General features: G+C 40.5%; 1 protein-coding gene across 2 annotated transcripts in view; it reads left to right on the top strand.

The window, feature by feature from the left end:
- The window catches only part of PCCA (propionyl-CoA carboxylase subunit alpha), a 456,600-nt gene that overhangs the window by 358,175 nt on the left and 85,942 nt on the right, over positions 1-12,483 (top strand). The gene's annotated exons all lie outside the window — the stretch shown is intronic.

The following is a 12,483-nucleotide window of genomic DNA, read 5'->3' as shown; positions in this document are numbered from 1 at the left end:
CAGAAAGCAACCAACCGGAGGCTGAAGTGAAGTTACAAAGATCACGCTCCTGTGCAAACATCTGATTGGTTGCAAAAAGCAACCAGATGGGTAGGGTGAAGTTACAAAGTTACACTTCTATGCAAACGAAGACTTGGCCGGCAATCAGTCTGATTGGTTGTGGACAGCAACCATTCAGAGGCTGGGGTGAAGTTACAAAGTTGCAAAGACTTGGACCCGCAGTCAATCTGATTTTCTGATTTGTTGTTGGATGGGAAATTGACTGTTGGATTTCCCATGTGCCACGCGGAAAAGGTGGGGGGTTTGCAAAGGGAGTAGCCTCTGGTCCTTTTGTTACTTAGGTGTGGAAAGTTAGGATTTTCCTTTCAATTTAGTTCTAGGAAGTCGGCTGAAACAGCCTTGGGTCCCCTGCCTCCAGACTCTATTCTTCTGCCTCAGTACTATCATGGGAATAATAAATTTCATAGGTTATTAACCTCTTTTAATTGATCTAAATCACCTGTTTCCTTGTGGATTTGACTTTTAATTCCCACTGCCTTGCTGACTTCTTAGCGTGTATAAATGCTTAATAATTGGATGAATAGGTATGGTTGGGTGAATGGGTAAGTAGCCAGTCACCTTACATTATAGAATGTTTTACTGATTCTTTTTAGTTCCTGACCTCCCAACGTTTGCCAATCCATACTCCATTACTGTGTGGCCGGTGAACCTCTCTTGATACAGAATAACCATGGTTTCCGTGAGAGCGAAAAGAAACAAGAGGGCTCCCAAGGACTTACCCACAGAGGCACGCCTTGCTCAGCAAGCATGGTTCTTTCCTGTTGGCCTCTGTGTGCTCTGGGTAGCACCTCGGCTGTTTGAGGCCCGCAGTATCACCTACTGACAGGTGTAGATACTATTGGTAGTATCAATAGGTGTAGGAAAGGGTCTGCCTCCGGCTGTTCCTGATTTTTTCTTTCTCAAAGGCTTGTGCATGCCCTGGGCTTTCTCACTGTCCGTTGCTCGGTGAGGTCTACTTCATATCAGCTTACTCCCATATAACCACCCGCCTGCTTTAAATATGCTGGCTTTCTGACTTCAAGAAAATCATGCTCTTGGAAAAAGTCTAATCATTGTGGATAACTTTGAATGTGGAGCTAGTGATGCATTACCTGAGGGAGGAGGGACTCATATTTTGAAATGATAAAGAACCAGGGGCGTAAACATTGAAAACTCTTGAAAATAATTAAAAGTTCTCTTCAGAATTTTAAAAAGTCTTCTTCTATTAGTTTAGCTAATAATTTAGCCAACTTTTCTTTAAATATCATTTAAGGAAAATGAAATAACTATTTTATATTTATTTGCTTTACTTTTTTTTTTAACTGGTGTTTCTGTTTTCATTGTCTATTTTCATTGCAGAAATAGTCAGTTGGTAATGATGTTTATTAAATAGCCTTATTGAGTAGAAACCTAACACAAGCCATGTATATCATTTAAAATTTCTTTGTTTTAATTAGTTTTTTTTTTTTTTTTTTTTTGAGACAGAGTCTTACTGTGTTGCCCAGGCTGGAGTTCAGTGGCACCATCTCAGTTCACTGCAACCTCCGCCTCCCAGGTTCAAACAATTCTTCTGCCCCAGCCTCCCAAGTAGCTGGTATTACAGGCACCTGCCACCATGCCCAGCTAATGTTTTTATTTTTAGTAGAGAGGGGGTTTTACCACGTTGGCCAGGCTGATCTTGAACTCCTGACTTCAAGTTATCTGCCTGCCTCAGCCTCCCAAAGTGCTGGGATTACAGGCGTGAGCCACTGTTCCCAATTATCATTTAAAATTTCTTAGTAATGATAGTAACAAAGAGGAAACAAGTGGAATTAATTTTACTAACACATTTTATTTAACCCAGTGTACCTGTGCAGACAAAAGTGATTCCATCTTGATTGCTAATCCACCATGTTTTATTTTTTTTCTCTTGAAGGCAAACCTTGTTTTTTTAATTTAATTTACTTTTTATTTTACTTTTTTTTTTTTTTTTTTAATGATAGGGTCTTGCTCCGTTGCCCAGGCTAGAGTGCAGTGGTGCAGTCGTGGCTCACTGCAGCCTCAACCTCCCAGGCTCAACTGATCTTCCTGCCTCCGCCTCCTGAGTAGCTGGGACTGCAGGCCTGTGCCACCACGTGCAATTAATTTTGTTGATTTTTTTTTGTAGAGATGAGGGCATACTGTGTTGCCCAGACTTCTGGACTCCAGTGATCATCCTACCTCTGCCTCCCAAAGTGCTAGGAGTATAGGCCTGAGCCGCCACTCCCAGCAAAGCCGTGTTGATTTCTCATTAGCCCCAGTCTCGTGAATGCCTCCTGATTCCAATTTTATTTACTGTTTTTAGTGTAAGAACAAAGCAGCCTTGATGTTACCACACAAATTATAGGCAGTGACGCACATAGCATTCTCACCTGTTCTGGAGGGTGCCTTTAATTGCCTCTATAGAGCACGTGCACCCTTTTCCTGTGGTATATAAGCTCTGGGTCTGGCTAGTAACAGTGCGGGATGTACCTGTCTTGCAGCTCTCGGAGACCACGCTTCTGTCTGTGCGTTCCCCCAAGTAAGTTCCCCCCCAAGAAAACACCCTTTACCAACAAACTGGATTTATTTGCCTTATTCTTTGGTTTCTTGGCTCCTTCCGCATTTGGGGGCTGCTTTGCATTTATGGCCCTTTCACAGAATAATACCCAAAATGTTGTCATTTCAACATGAAAGACTTTTAAAAATTACTAATGTGATACCAGAAACAACATAGACACTGGCATTAATACAGCAGTATCTTAAACAATGGAACGGTCAGAGTGGAATGCGGTCCTACCAAAACAATGGAGTTGGGCTTAACAGAAAAGGATACTACACTGCTTCAGTTTTTAAATTAAAATTAAATACAATTGAAAATTTAACTCCTCGGTCACATCAGTCATATTTCAAGTTCTCAGTAGCTACGTGTAGCGAGTGGTTACTGGGTTAGACCACTCACAGGCAAAATTTTTTATAAACCAGAGAGTGTTTACAGATGGAGAAAACCCTACATAATGGTTTTTCAAGTATTACCCTTTAATGTCAACCACAGTTTTGGTTTTTATTTTTTAAAATTCGGAACTTCAAAATTCGGAATAGATGAGTTGAATTTATTTTTAAACAGAAGATGAATTTATCATCTAGCTGACAAACTTTTTAAATTTCCACTTAGAAGATTAAAAAAATTAGAACTATTTGTAAAACGTGGAATGATTTCCTGCCTGTGGCATAAAGTAATGAAACAGAGATTCGCTGTGTTCTGGCCATGGTGAGCTCACTCTCTGTTTTCCTCACAAACCCCAGAACCTTTGGAGTGTGGAACCTGCTGGATGAATAGAAGTTTTTTATTTTATTTTATTTTTTACTATGTCTATGTTCCTGTGAGGTAATTTTTTTGACCTTGAAAGAAGTTCTTCAATTTTGCTGTTCTCTGTTTCTTACAGTGTAATTTGTGTACCGGGATTTAATGTAGTGTTTGTCGCTAACGTTTTACATACTAGATTTTCATTTTGCGTAGTCACGTTGTTTGAACATTTGCAAGCAGAGCCGACTAACTGCTGTTGCCCTGTTCTTTGTGTGGTGTGATTTCTTCTATCCACCTGCTCACAGCAGGTTGTCTTCAGGCCTGAGGAGTAGCTAAATACTTTTGAAAATATCTTGAGATCCTGCTAAAGTCTAACAATTTCTGCATTTGTGTGATGTGAAGCTTTGAAGACTTTTTTCTTTTTATTTCTCATATTCTTGCTCAAATATTTTCAAGAGAAGATAAATTTATTATAAATAACAGTGCAGAGCTGATTGTAGCACCGCTGCATTCTATATTGAATAGGTCTTTGATATTCAGCTAAGTGGAACTAATTTTCTATGTTAAAGCAGACAAATTTGGAATAGTGTCACATGAATCTCATGTTATTTACTGCAGAATACCAGATTAAATGGATTACTTGTGAAATGACTAGAGTATTAAATGATATATATATATATAACATGATAACTTAAAATGCCCTGTGGGCCTGTGTAATATAAAATATTACACAAGCACATGAATATGAGGGACAAGATGTTCTGTTTGCAGATGGTGAAACTATCTGTAATATATGTACAAATGCTTGTCCACACAGAATTTGAATCAGTTTTAAAATTGTAACCTTAAATTTCAGTTTTGAAGAAAATCAATTGTTGATTTTCATATCTACTTAAGAGAGGAAGTTAAAAATGTTATTTTCTTTTCAATTTTTTAGACTAAAATAGCTCCCACGCCCTCCAAGAATAAACTTTAGTTTTAATCCTAATAGCTGTTTATAGATAGTAAAATTAATAAATTAGAAAAATAAAGCGGCGTACGTTTTTGCCTGTACTTTGCTGGTACACAAATGAATTGGGAAGTAACTGTCTTATGTTTTTAGTCCTAAGATGTTTTACAGGTTTTGAAAATGTTTCCCCCACCCCCACCTCTTTGAAGTCATTATTATTTTGTACTTTACACATGTGATTTCTCTAGACTCACTGCATGTGACATGAAAGTCTCAGGATATATAGGATATATACATAACTTAGAATAAGTAGAGGTTGGTATCTTTTTTTCAAATGAAGTAGGAAATGAAAGAGAATTATTAACCATATCCTTTTAATTTTCCTGACATATCAGTTACAGCTACACATCTTAGAAACAAGCTCACCAGTAGAACAGAAGTAACTCTGTTGACTCTGCTTTAAAATATTTCGCGGCAGTTTAACAGGTGGGATGTATTTACAGCTATGGTGTAAAATACCAATTTTAATGCAAGGCCACCTGCTTTTGTGATGTGGTCCTAGAAGCTTAGCAGTTTTCTTGGTTTTATAATTTGGAGTTACTTTTAAAATTTAACCGAATGGGAAAATGCCTTTCTGAACCTCCGCCTCCCACACCCCCACACATACATGCTTTTCTCCTCTTCTGTTAACTAGAAAATTATATTTTCGTTGCTGACTGAGGAAGAGAATTTTGAACAGTATAAACACTGATTTTAGTAAATGTGGAAAATAATACAAACAGCTGCACTGGAGACCGATAAGACAAATCCCACAGTAACGGCCTTTAAAACATATTATCAAGTTGGAAATCAGTGTGGGGAAAAAGAAAGCTATTACTATTTCTTCCTCTTACTGTTCAGTGACATTATTTTTAAAGGTGAAATTGCCTCTGATTTTATTATCCTAGGAAGGTATTTTTGGAACATGTGATTTATTGTTTTGTGAATGTTTTTGCCTTTGTGTGAATAACTGCTAATTTTGTATGCATTTGATTCTAACAAATGTAGAAATCATTTTGTTAACAATCTTCTAAAGTATTTTTTAAAGATATAAAAAGGAATATTTGTAAACGCTGGAGCAGACTATCAAAATAAGAAAAGGAGGACATTTTTATCTGGCTTTGGAGTGCCATTTAAAATAGAAAAAGGGATGAAATATTTGGAGAAAATATTTTAATAAGCGTGGATATGTTTCATCACATAAAAGTCTTAATTTTTATGAAGAATTTTGCTATTAGCTTATCAAGTGGTCAGTTCATACTTGTTTTGGCGTGCATTAGGCTCATGATAGGCATTGAATACTTTGTGGATTCTAAAACTGAATTACCTTAATCCTAGGCTCTAGGAAAAGTGTATCTTCCTCTTAGGGAAGATAGAAGTAAATTCCAGTTGTGAGTGAGTGAAATTTTCTGTTTTTCTTTACATCTTTTTCTTCTTCTTCTTTTTTTTTTTTTTTTTTTGAGACTGAGTCTTGCTCTGTCACCCAGGCTGGAGTGCAATGGCGCGGTCTTGGCTTACTGCAACCTCAGCCTCCCAGGTTCAAGCCATTCTCCTGCCTCAGCCTCCCGAGTGGCTGGGATTACAGGCACCTGCCACCATGCCTGGCCAATTTTTGTGTTTTTAGTAGAGGCGGAATTTCACCATGTCAGCCAGGCTGGTCTCAAACTCCTGGGCTCAAGCGGTCCACCTCCCTTGACCTCCCAAGGTTCTGGGATTACAGGCCGTGATCCACCGTGCCGGGCCTGCATCAATCTTTATTGCTAAGATATGTCAGGTTTTGGCCTCCTCCACCTTCCCTCCCTTCTGTCCCTCTTTCTTTACAGACTGGGAGTGTGGTGAAAGAAAGGTGATAGTCGTTACATATGTAATTGTGACCTGCTTTAAACGGAATGCAATGTTAAGGACGGCTTATTGGTACTTATACCTATGGTCACACATTCATTGATACAATTTGTTCTTAATGTGAAAATCTATGTTTCCATTTTACGTATTGCAAAATTACTTCTATTTGCCTGGGAATGAATCTAACCTTCGTAGTGTCAGCGAAAGGAATGATGATATTGTTTTAGTGTCTCCTACATAGAAGGGAACGCCCAGTATGGCCTAGGCGGTGTTCTAGGCACTGCAGATAGAACAAGGAACAAGACTTACATTCCAGCAGGGGAAAGTAGATACTAAACGTGTAAATACTTAAATAAAGTGATTTTAGTACTAAGAAGTTGGATGAAGACTATCAAATTGACAGAAAGTGACTAGAGAAGGCAGCTGTAGCAAGGATGGCTAGGAAGTCATACCCGAATAGCTAACACTGAGCTGAGATCTACGAGGAGGAGGGGCAAACGTGCAGAAGTCTGGGGGAAGGAAGTCCCAGGTAGCAGAAGGGCCAAAGCAGAGGCTCTGAGACGGGACAAGCTTGTTTTGTGTGAAGGCCAGTTGGGGAAAGTGGAATGAGGAAGACAGAACCAGATCATCTAGGGGCCAAAGAATTGTTTTGTCTTTTTTTCTTTTGATAGGTGTTGTGGGGCGTTTGGCGTGTTTGAATGGGAGAGTGATGTGATTTTTAAAATCGCGGCAGGCCCTGGGGTAGAGACCGAGATTGATCTGACCATTGCAGACCTAGGTGAGAGGTGCTGGTGGCTTAGACCAGGAGGCACTGCCTGTTGCTATGGGGCTCACAAGTTGAGTGGTTATTACATTTTTAAATAGTTGGGGGGAAGAAAAGAAGAATGTTTCATCCAGCCTGGGCGACATAGTGAGACTTTGTCTGTACAAATAATTTTTTTTTTTAATTGGCTGGGTATGGTGGCACATGCCTGTGGGCCCAGCTGCTTGGGAGGTTGAGGTGGGAGAATGGCTGGAGTCCAGGCAGTTGCTGTGGAGAGCCGTGACCGTGCCACTGCGCTCCAGCTTGGGTGACAGTGTGAGACACTGTTTAAAAAAAAAAAAAAAAAAAACACCAAAAATGTTTCATGGCCCATGAGAAGTATGACATCACATTCAGGTGTTATTGATAAGTAGTTAACTAGAACATAGCCACATTCATTCATTTTTGTCTGCCATCTATAGCTGCTTTTGCAGTTTTTGTTGTATGAAGCTGAATGCACAGACTTTCTTGCCACGCAGCAGTTCAGTGGCTTACTGTATTTTTTTTTTTTTTTTATCTCAGGACCAAGATTAAAATTTTTCGTGCAGAGTTGCAGGTAGCCAAATTACTTTTTATATTCCTGTGCCTTATTTTCCTTATCTGTAGAGCAAAATTGAGATCGTCTTTCAGGTCTGTTTGCTCTCTCCATCCTAAGGTCCTAGGTCTGAATCAGACTGAGTTGTGCTGTTGTGGCTGCTTGGCACATCAGGCTCCTACCTGAATGATTGTAGTGGTGTTTTACTCGGCCTCCTAGCCTGGTCCTTCCCCATTCTGTATATCTTCAGCATGACCTCAGACTACCGTCTTTCTAAAACATGAGCGTGTCACACTCCAGTTCTTAAGTGTAAGAAGCATGAGCTCTCTCTCTACACGATCTGACCTGGGTTTATAATTCCTTCCTGGTCTCCCTTCTTGCCACTTCCACCTTGATGCAACCCTATTTCTGTCCACACTGAACTGCTTAACATTCCCTAAACTCGCCATGCCATTGTGCCATCTCTTAATCTGAAGTTTGTATTAACTGTCTCATCAGCCCACAATTTTGTGTTTTTTTTTTGTTTTTTTTTTTGAGGCGGAGTCTTGCTCTGTGTCCCAGGCTGGAGTGCAGTGCTGCAATCTTGGCTCACTGCAACCTCCGCCTCCCGGGTTCAAGTGATTCTCCTGCCTCAGCCTCCCAAGTAGCTGGGATTACAGGTGCCACCACCACGCCTGGCTAATTTTTGTATTTTTAGAAGAGACAGGTTTCACCAGGTTAACAAGGCTGGTTTTGAACTTCTGACCTCAAGCAATCTACCTGCCTCAGTCTCCCAAAGTGCTGGGATTATAGGTGTGAGCCACTGTTCAAGGCTCGTTTTCAGTTTTCGTTTGGAGAATTCCTACTCATTTTTAAAATTTGTAATTTGTTTTTTAATTGATAAATTAAAGTTGCATATATTTGTCGTGCTGTCTTAGTGTCTTTTGTGTTGCTACAAAGGAATACCCGAGACTTGGTAATTTATAAAGAGAAAAAGTTTATTTGGCTCATGATTCTGATGTCTGGAAAAGTTCAAGATTAGGTATCTGGTGAGGACCTCAGGCTGCTTTTACTCATGGTAAGAAGGCAAAGGGGAGCTGGTGTGTGTGGAGGTCACAGAGTGAGAGAGAAGGGAAGGCGGTGCCAGGCTCTTTTTAACAACCAGCTTTCTTGGGAACTAAGAGCAAGAACTCCCCCTCAAAGAGGGCATTAATCTGTTCATGAGGCATCGTTCCCAGAGACCCAGACATCCCCATTAGGCCCCACCTCCAACAGCTGGGGATCACATTTCAACATGAGGTTTGGAGGAGACAAACTTTCAAAGTAGCACGTGTACACCATGTTTTGAAGTACACACTTGAAACAGTGAATACACTGTGGAATGGCTACATGGAGCTAATTAACATTTTTGTATTACCTCACATGCTTATTCTGTATGTGAGGTACACTTTACATATACTCAGAAAATTTCAAGAATATATTAATACATTGTCATTAACTCCAGTTACTATATTGTACAATAGCTTTCTTATACCTATTTCTCCTTTATAACTGAAATTTTGTGGGTTTTGATTAATATTTTCCCAACCCCCCCCCCAACCACCATTCTATTTTCTACTCTGAGTTTGACGTTTTTAGATTCTACATGTAAGTGAGGTCATACGATATGTCTTTCTGTACCTGGCTTATTATACTTAACACCATATCTTCCGGGTTCATCCACGTTGTTGTAAATGGCAGGATTTTCTTCTTTGTTAAGTGTGGATAATATTCCATTGTGCATATATACCACATTCTCTGTTTCCGTTGGTCCGTGGATGGACACTTAGGTTGATTCCCTGTCTTGGCCATCATGGATAGTGCTGCAGTAAACATGGGGATGCTGGTATCTCCTTGACATAACTGATTTCTTTCCTTTGGATATATATGCAGTAGTGGAATTGCTGGATCATATGGTAGTTCTATTTTTAATGTTTTGAGAAACCTCCATACTGTTTATCATAATGGCTGAATCCTGTTAGGGTTTTTTTTTTTTTTTTTTTTTTTTTTTTTTTTTTTTTGCTGTGGCACCGAGGCTGGAGTGCAGTGTCACAATCTTGGCTCATGGCAACCTCCACCTCCCAGGTTCAAGCGATTCTCCTGCCTCAGGCTCCCAAATAGCTGGGACTACAGGCATCTGCCACCACGCCCTGCTAATTTTTATATTTTTAGTAGAGCCACCATGTTGGTCAGACTGGTCTCAAACTCCTGACCTCAAATGATCCACCCACCTTGGCCTCCCGAAGTGCTGGGATTACAGGCGTGAGCCACTGTACCCTGCCCCTGTTTGTTTTTAAATATCTAGCTTTAATGTCTGTCTTAACCTATCTAATGTCTTTCTTAACCTTTCTGCTCATTTAGTCAGTCTGTCTTCTTATCCCATAATACTTTGTACATTTTGTACTATGCATTTATCGTATTGAATTTTACTTATTTTTCCAATAATTCTGCCGTCTTTTCCTTAGTCTCCTGGAAGGTGGGTCTTAATTGAGCCAGCAGTGCCCAGCACAGCTGAGAGATGGATGGATGATTAGATAGATGAGCAACGTAGAAGTGCCAGTGTCAAAACCTAGGAATCAACCCTCTGTTCTTAATTGAGTCTCTGTAAGACACAGGAAAGGAGTCTGTTTTATTCCATTTTGTTTTCATCTCTCTTTGCCTTCATTAAGTTCAACAAATGCATATCAAAGAATAGGAAAAACAGATAAGTGAAAACGAGAGTCAACTAATATTTTTGCCTAGAAATAACAGTTCTATGTGCACACTAATTCTAGAATTTTTTTCTATAACAGTTTTTTTTTACAAGGCTTATTCTGAACATATTGTTTTGTTCTTCTTGCACTTAGGAATATACTATAAGCATTTTTCATGTCTTTGAACTTCTTAAATGGCAGGCTGGATATATACCATAATTTAGCCATCCTTCCCAGTCATTTACATTGCTGGCCATTGTTCAATTCTGTCAACTATACTGTGATATTTGTTCAGCTTTATTTTCCTGCCTATCCTCATATTTTTTCCTCAGGATAAATTCTTAGAAGTGAAATGGGTTGGCCAGGCACGGTGGCTCACACCTGAATCCCAGTGCTTTGGGAGGCTGAGGGGGCAGATTACAAGGTCAGGAGTTCAAGACCATCCTGGCCAACATGACAAAACCCAATCTGTACTAAAAATACAAAAAATTAGCCGGGCGTGATGGGAGATGCCTGTGGTCCCGGCTACTTGGGAGGCTGAGGCTGGAGAATCGCTTGAACCCAGGAGACAGGTTGCAGTGAGCCAAGATCGTGCCACTGCACTCCAGCCTGTGCAACAGAGCAAGACTTTGTCTAAAAAAAAAAAAAAAAAAAAAGATGTGAAATGGGTTGGTGGGGCATGGTGGCTCACACCAGTTATCCCAGCACTTTTGGGAGCTGAGGCCAGGAGTTCGAGACCAGCCTGGTCAACATGGTGAAACCCCGTCTCTACTAAAAATACAAAAATTAGGCAGATGTGGTGGCGGGTGCCTGTAATCCCAGCTACTCAGGAAGCTGAGGCAGGAGAAACACTTGAATGTGGGAGGCAGAGGTTGCTGTGAGCCGAGATTGTGCCATTGCACTCCAGCCTGGCTGACCAGAATGAAACTCTGTCTCAAAAAAAAAAAAAAGGAAAACTAAGTGATATGCGTTAAAATGCCCCCATACTGATTTTTTTCTACTCTATACCACACTGTCTTTAGTATGCTATTCAGATTACTGTTGTGTCAATTCACTTGGCAATATTTGCAAGTAGGGAAAAGATTTTGCATTAAACCACTGTCTTTCTTATTGATCTAACCTCCCTCCGTCAAGGAACCAAGGACTCAGCTTGATTTCTAGAGGTTCACTCTGGGTTCTATTACTTTTGTGATCATAGAGATCAGAGTTGGTAAACCACTTCTGTAAAAAGGAATGAAATTAGGATACATCTGTATCCTAATGCTCATGGCATGCAGTTGAGTGAAAACCGCTAATACTCTACATCTGGGAACTTAAAAAAATGATGTTGGCTTAGTTAGAACTGCTTTATTTGTGTGTGTCATCTTTGAAGTCACTGATTCTGATTAGCCAGAAGAGGAAGAATTCTGAAGAATATGTTAGGATTAAACAGAGCAAGTTGTTTTTGTTTTCTGTTTTGTTTTTTTGAAGACAGTCTCACTCTGTCACCCAGGCTGGAGTGCAGTGGTGTGATCCTGGCTCACCACAAGCTCACCTCAGCCTCCTGGGTTCAAGTGATTCTTCTGCCTTGGCCTCCCGAGTAGCTGGGACTACAGGTGCACGCCACCACGCCTGGCTAATTTTTGTATTTTTGGTAAAGACGGGGTTTCACCATATTGGCCAGGCTGGTCTCGAATTCCTGACCTCATGATCTGCCTGCCTCAGCCTCCCAGAGTGCTGGAATTACAGGCATGAGCCACCGCACCTGGCCCAATAGACCAGTTTTATAGGTGAGAATTATCTCAAAGTGTAGTCTGCTTCCAGTGTACTACTTAGTCACCCATTTTTAGTAGCAGTAGTATTTACTTTTAACTAAAATTTTAATTGTCACAGTATTTACTGTTAATTAAAATTCAAACAAGATATATGCAAGTGATGTATTTGCTTTAAACAAATTTTATTTATAAATAAATGAATAATAAGTTATTTCGGCCGGGCGTGGTGGCTCAAGTCTGTAATCCCAGCATTTTGGGAGGCCGAGACGGGCGGATCACGAGGTCAGGAGATCGAGACCATCCTGGCTAACACGGCGAAACCCCGTCTCTACTAAAAATACAATAAACTAGCCGGGCGAGGTGGCCGGTGCCTGTGGTCCCAGCTACTCGGGAGGCTGAGGCAGGAGAATGGCGTGAACCCGGGAGGCAGAGGTTGCAGTGAGCTGAGATCCGGCCACTGCACTGCAGCCTGGGCGACAGAGCAAGACTCCGTCTCAAAAAAAAAAAA

Source organism: Piliocolobus tephrosceles, chromosome X (assembly GCF_002776525.5).
Source record: "Piliocolobus tephrosceles isolate RC106 chromosome X, ASM277652v3, whole genome shotgun sequence".
Taxonomy (NCBI): Eukaryota; Metazoa; Chordata; class Mammalia; order Primates; family Cercopithecidae; genus Piliocolobus; species Piliocolobus tephrosceles.
The sequence above is the reverse complement of the archived record's forward strand: the minus strand, read 5'-3'. Positions and strand labels throughout refer to the sequence as shown.